Source organism: Cervus elaphus, chromosome 20 (assembly GCF_910594005.1).
Source record: "Cervus elaphus chromosome 20, mCerEla1.1, whole genome shotgun sequence".
Lineage (NCBI taxonomy): Eukaryota > Metazoa > Chordata > Mammalia > Artiodactyla > Cervidae > Cervus > Cervus elaphus.
This window is the reverse complement of record NC_057834.1, coordinates 45,510,403-45,516,496: the sequence shown is the minus strand read 5'-3', so window position 1 is coordinate 45,516,496 and position 6,094 is coordinate 45,510,403. Positions and strand designations below refer to the sequence as shown.

Sequence of the window (6,094 nt, the reverse complement as noted above, 5' to 3'; positions counted from 1 at the left end):
GGACATTTTTTTCTTTTAGAAAGCAAGTCTTTCAGCTCTCCTAGGATAGGTCTTAGAACTGACCATTCCAGGTCTATTGCCCCTAGGTATCTATAACTTTCCCTCCGATCCTTTCTCACTATCTTTTGTTCATTTCTATTCTGTTCGATGTTTTCATTTTTAATGCAGTGTCCCATATTAGTTTCGATAAATATGTTCTCTAAGTACCGTGTCATTTAGCCTTTTTTTTCCAAGAATTTTCTTTACCGTCAATTTTTTTTAATCTCTGTCAGTTCCAACTTCTCGTTTCTTCTTTCCTATCTACTTCTATCTCATGTTCTGCATTTTTAATTAAAATATTGAAGTTTTTTCCATGTGTATGTGTCTACAAATGCTTTGTTCAGAATAATTCAAAATATGGATGCCATTTTACATTTCCCAATGTTCTTTGTGTGATTTTGAGGCAACCTTCTTATTTGCTGAAATTTTTGACTCCACCTGCAATGCGGGAGACATGGGTTCGATCCCTGGGTTGGGAAGATTCCCTGAAGGAGGGCATGGCAACCCAATCCAGTTTTCTTGCCTGGAGAATCTCCATGGACAGAAGAGCCTGGAGGGCAACATACAGTTCATGGGGTCCGCAGAGCTGACACAACTAAGCACACAGCACTCGAAAAAACATAGCTTTGACTGGAATATAGTTGGAACAAAAGTTTAAATGTCCTTCCCTGGTTATTCTGACATCTGTGTCAGCTCTCGGTCACTCATAAATGATCACTGTGTCCCTTCATTGTGAGTCATTTCCGCTTCCTCTTTGGATACCTCCAAATCGGATGGAATCCCAGACATTGTAAATGTTGTTGGGAGCTGGATCGTTTTGTGTTCCTATAAATGTTGAGTTTTGTTCAGGGTTGCCCTTAAGTTATTTGTAAACAGTTTGACGGTCTCAGGTCTTGCTTTTATGATTTGCTAAATAGTCTGGAGCAGCTGAACGCTCAGTCTAGGGATAAGAAATTCCTGCTACTGAGCTAAGACTTCCTTGAGCACTCCACTCCACGATCTCCTTAATTACAAGGTTATTATTAGTATTTCCTAGTGTACCTGTTGAGGGCAAGCATGACTGTGAGTGCCAGTCTCTCTGTTCTCTCTGAGCCTGTGGAAGATTTCCCCCTGACTTTGGGGAGTTTTTCCCAGGGCTGCACTGATCAGTACTTTGCTGCCCTCTGGAGGAGCCTCCTTTGCAGGGCTCTCCTGACTACCCTCAGCATCTCTCTCCTCCCTGGGACTTTGTCCTATGCACTCTAGCTCCTTTGACATCCAGGAACTTGTCCTCAACTCAGCAAGGTCCACTGGGCTGGTTTTCAGTTTGCTCCTGGTGCCTCGCTTGGGAACTCTCCACGCAATCAGTTGGAGCCACTGGAGCCATTGTTTCCCATCTCTCAGGGATCACTCCCTGTCCTTCTTCACCTGATACCAAGTCTCCTGAAAATCTCTGTTTAATGTCCCCAGTCTGACTTTGTGGTTTCAGCAGTTCAGTAAACTTAGTTTCTATTAATTGTATATGGGTGTGGGGACCCTCTGAACTCAACTTGTGAAAAAACCATTAAGATTCTAAAAGAGTTCTACATGGTACAGAACACAGGTTCCCACTAAAATCTTTTGAGGTCTGCATTTGTCAAACAACAATTAAAGACTTCACACAAAGTGTCACGACTAGCAAACATCTTGCAAAGAAATCAGACATCATTGAGTGAGTGAACAACAACTGCAAGTATCTCAGTAGAAGTTTTGCCTGAGGTGTCTCAAATGTAATCACACCCCTTCATTCAATTTCTTAAAGATTGGCTGACCTGCCTCTTGAGAAACCTGTATGCAGGTCAGGAAGCAACAGTTAGAACTGGACATGGAACAGATTGGTTCCAAATAGGAAAAGGAGGACATCAAAGCGGTATACTGTCACCCTGCTTATTTAACTTATATGCAGAGTACATCATGAGAAACGCTGGACTTGATGAAGCACAAGCTAGAATCAAGATTGCAGGGAGAAATATCAATAACCTCAGATATGCAGATGACACCACCCTTATGGCACAAAGTGAAGAAGGAAAAATTCTCTTGATGAAAGTGAAAGAGGAGAGTGAAAAAGTTGGCTTAAAACTCAACATTCAGAAAACTAAGATCATGGCATTCAGTGCCATCACTTCATGGCAAATAGATGGGGAAACAGTGGAAACAGTGGCTGACTATTTCTCTGGGCTCCAAAATCACTGCAGATGGTGATTGCAGCCATGAAATAAAAAGACACTTACTCCTTGGAAGGAGAGTTATGACCAACCTCGATAGCATATTAAGCAGCAGAGACATTACTTTGCCAACAAAGGTCCGACTAGTCAAGGCTATGGTTTTTCCAGTGGTCATGTATGGATGTGAGAGGTGGACTATAAAGAAAGCTGAGCGCTGAAAAATTGATGCTTTTGAAATGTGGTGTTGGAGAAGACTCTTGAGAGTCCCTTGGACTGCAAGGAGATCCAAGGAGTTCATCCTAAAGAAGATCAGTTCACGGTGGTCATTGGAAGAACCAGTATTGAAGCTGAAACTGCAGTCCTTGGGCCACCTGATGCGAGGAGACCTGAATGTGCTTTCCAGGTTAAGAAGATTCCCTGGGGGAAAAAAATAGCGACCCACTCCAGTATTTTTGCCTTGAAAAAATCTCACAGAGAAGCCTGGCAAACTACACTCCGTGGGAACCACAAGAGTCAGATACAACTGAATAACTAAATCACTGCCAAGGAAACATAAATTAACTCTACAGTTATTACTTAGTTATCAGGGGAAAGCGCGCACGCAGTCCCCCACTACCATAAATTATACAGTCGAGTTTCCCCTATTTGAGGAAATCGCAGAGGTCAGCACACCCGGACTGCAATGGGTGAGCCTCGCCCTGGGAGAACCACTTTCATGATCATGGTATCTCCTCTGCCAGGTAAGTATGAGTTGACCTTCCCCCTGCCCCACACAGCCTTAGACACATTCACTGTACACACACGCTGACTTTGCCGTTTCCCCGCAGTTCTTCCACTATCCTCCGCACCCTCTCCTTTCCCACACCCATCAGTCCCTCCAAATAACTCTTCTAAAAAAAATATCCAACAAAATCTCATGAAAATTTCCATAAGGAGGGAAGTGGCTCGCTAGGAACAGGACCACTTCGCTGCAAGATTTACATAAACCAACCCCATTCGGGACCTCTAAGGCGGCTCCTCTTCTTCAACCCAACCCACCCCTGTGGAGATGACCAGTGGCGAGTCCCCTGTGACGGGAAGTGACGTCATGACTTCATCAAAGTTAGCAATGGACATACTTACAAGGATAGAAAAGACCTGGGGCGTCTTTGGTGGCTCAGACGGTAAAGCGTCAGTTTACAATCCGGGAAACCCGGGTTCGATTCCTGGGTCGCGAGGGTCCCCTGAAGAAATGGCTAACCCACTCCAATACTCTTGTCTGGAAAAATCCATAGATGGCGGATCCTGGTAGGCTACAATCTATGGGCTTGCAAAAAGTCCAACACGACTCAGCAATATAACCTTCACCGTTTAAATGAGACATACACGGGTTTTTATTTCTTTGCACTTTAAAATTTTTATTTTTTATTTGGGTATAGCCAGTTAAAATGTTGTGGTAGTTTCAGGTGAATAGCGAAGGGATTCAGCCATATACACACATGGAGATACGGATGGATTTTGCCAGCCTCCTCGGAGTCTGACTCTTCGGGCTGGATTGCACGCCGAGGAGAGAAATTTAGGGATTGTGTTTACACTGATGCAAATGTTCTTAAGTAATAAATAAGTTGTAAAAACATGTCAGGAAGCAACAGTTAGAACTGGACATGGAACAACAGACTGGCTCCAAATAGAAAAAAGGAATACATCAAGGCTGTCTATTGTCACCCTGCTTATTTAACTTATATGCAGAGTACATCATGAGAAACGCTGGACTTGATGAAGCACAAGCTAGACTCAAGATTGCCGGGAGAAATATCAATAACCTCAGATATGCAGATGACACCACCCTTATGGTACAAAGTGAAGAACTAAAAATTCTCTTGATGAAAGTGAAAGAGGAGAGTGAAAAAGTTGGCTTAAAACTCAACATTCAGAAAACTAAGATCATGGCATTCGATCTCATCACTTCACGGGAAATAGATGGGGAAATAGTGGAAACAGTGTCAGACTTTATTTTTGGGGGCTGCAAAATCACTGCAGATGGTGACTGCAGCCATGAAATTAAAAGACACTTAATCCTTGGAAGGAAAGTTATGACCAACCTAGATAACATATTAAATAGCAGAGACATTACTTTGCCAACAAAGGTCTGTCTAGTCAAGGCTATGGTTTTTCCAGTGGTAATGTATGGGTGTCAGAGTTGGACTGTGAAGAAGGCTGAGCACCAAAGAATTGATGCTTTTGAACTGTGGTGTTGGAGAAGACTCTTGAGAGTCCCTTGGATTGCAAGGAGCTCCAACCAGTCCATCCTAAGGGAGATCAGTCCTGGGTGTTCATTGGAAGGACTGAGGTTGAAGCTGACACTCCAGTATTTTGGCCACCTCATGCCAAGAGTTGACTCATTGGAAAAGACTCTGATGCTGGGAGGGATTGGGGGCAGGAGGAGAAGGGGACAACAGAGGATGAGATGGCTAGATGGCATCACCAACTCGATGGACATGAGTTTGAGTAAATTCCGGGAGTGGGTGATGGACAGGGAGGCCTGGCGTGCTGCAATTCATGGGGTCGCAAAAAGTCGGACACGACTGAGAGACTGAACTGAACTGAACTGAAAACAGTGAATAGAAATACAGAGACAAAATAAAAGCATATGTATATTTCATGTGTGTAAACATATGGATTTCAGGTTACATCTCAAAGTGCTACTCGGTGGACTTGTTTTCTGTGCAGATTCTTCCTGTTTCATTCTGAGGATATCCCAAGGACCATGCTTTTCCTTTGCTTACCATACAGAATACAAGAAATGAGGACTCTGAAATAGAAACTGATGACTAAAATAAGGGCAAGAAAGATGACGTGAGAGAGTGAGGTTTGCTTGGAGCGTGAGGTTTGTCTATTTGTTTTCTCTTACTGCAGAAGACTGGGTTAGACCTGAGGGCAGAGAAGTGGGAGGCTGGAGAAGACAGCCAACTTGTGTTTTCCGACCAGAGAGCAAGGGGAAATGGAGTAACTTGATCCTTGAGGTGCCTTTGGTTTAAGGGGGAAGGTGACTTCTGGAAAATCTTGGGGCGAACAGCAAAGGAACTCAGCATGCAGTTAACTTCCACGAAGAATCTTGCTTTCTGCCTCCCTTCCCCTGCCCCGCCCCATTTCTATCTCTGCAATATCAGAAATAGATTCTGGCTCTTTTCATGTGACATAAACTTAAATCCAGGGCTAGTAATACCTTAGAGAATCTCCAGAAAACTGGAGAATGAATTTATACAAACTGGGAGGAAGAAAAAAGGCTGATGAAAGCCAGCACACAAACCAAATGGAACGGACACTGGTGCCTTCTGCTCAGTGAATAACCCTCTAACTGCACAGCTGACCCTGTTGGGCCTGGGCACTAGACACCACCCGTGGTTCCATGAATTCTGCTGCACCTGGTTGGTGTTCAACTAAAGATCTTGTGGTGGGGGGATTCTTCTGTTGTAGTGGCCAGAAAGAATTTTCCCAGGGCCCACTCCTGTGTCTCTCACCTCCTATTAAATGCTGGAGTATTTGTTACTTGTAGGGAGTGGCCAGTTCCTGGTAATAGATCCATATCTTAGCCCCTCAGAAAACGAAGTGTGTGATCCTCAGAAGTTGCAGAATATGGAAAATTCCTCATCAAAGGAAAGGGGGGTTCAGATAGTAGTTGATCAAGATATAACAAAGGACAGCCCTGCAGTTAGCCCAGTGAAGAACATTATAAATTCAGTGCCCCATTTGACAGTGCAACCCTGTGTCAAATAGACCAGGCATGCACAACCCTGTCTTGGAGCATACTAGACGTTTATCCCTGAGTGCAAGCGAGGTTTCAGCCTCTTATATGGGGATGGTTGTACCTCATCCAGTATTATTTACATTTT

At 43.8% G+C, this 6,094-nt stretch overlaps 1 non-coding gene across 1 annotated transcript; it reads right to left on the bottom strand.

Moving 5' to 3' along the window:
• Window positions 1-2,806: 2,806 nt before the first annotated feature.
• Window positions 2,807-2,970, bottom strand: LOC122678640. The gene has a single exon (XR_006336287.1). It is a non-coding gene; the product is annotated as a U1 spliceosomal RNA (small nuclear RNA).
• Window positions 2,971-6,094: the final 3,124 nt, after the last annotated feature.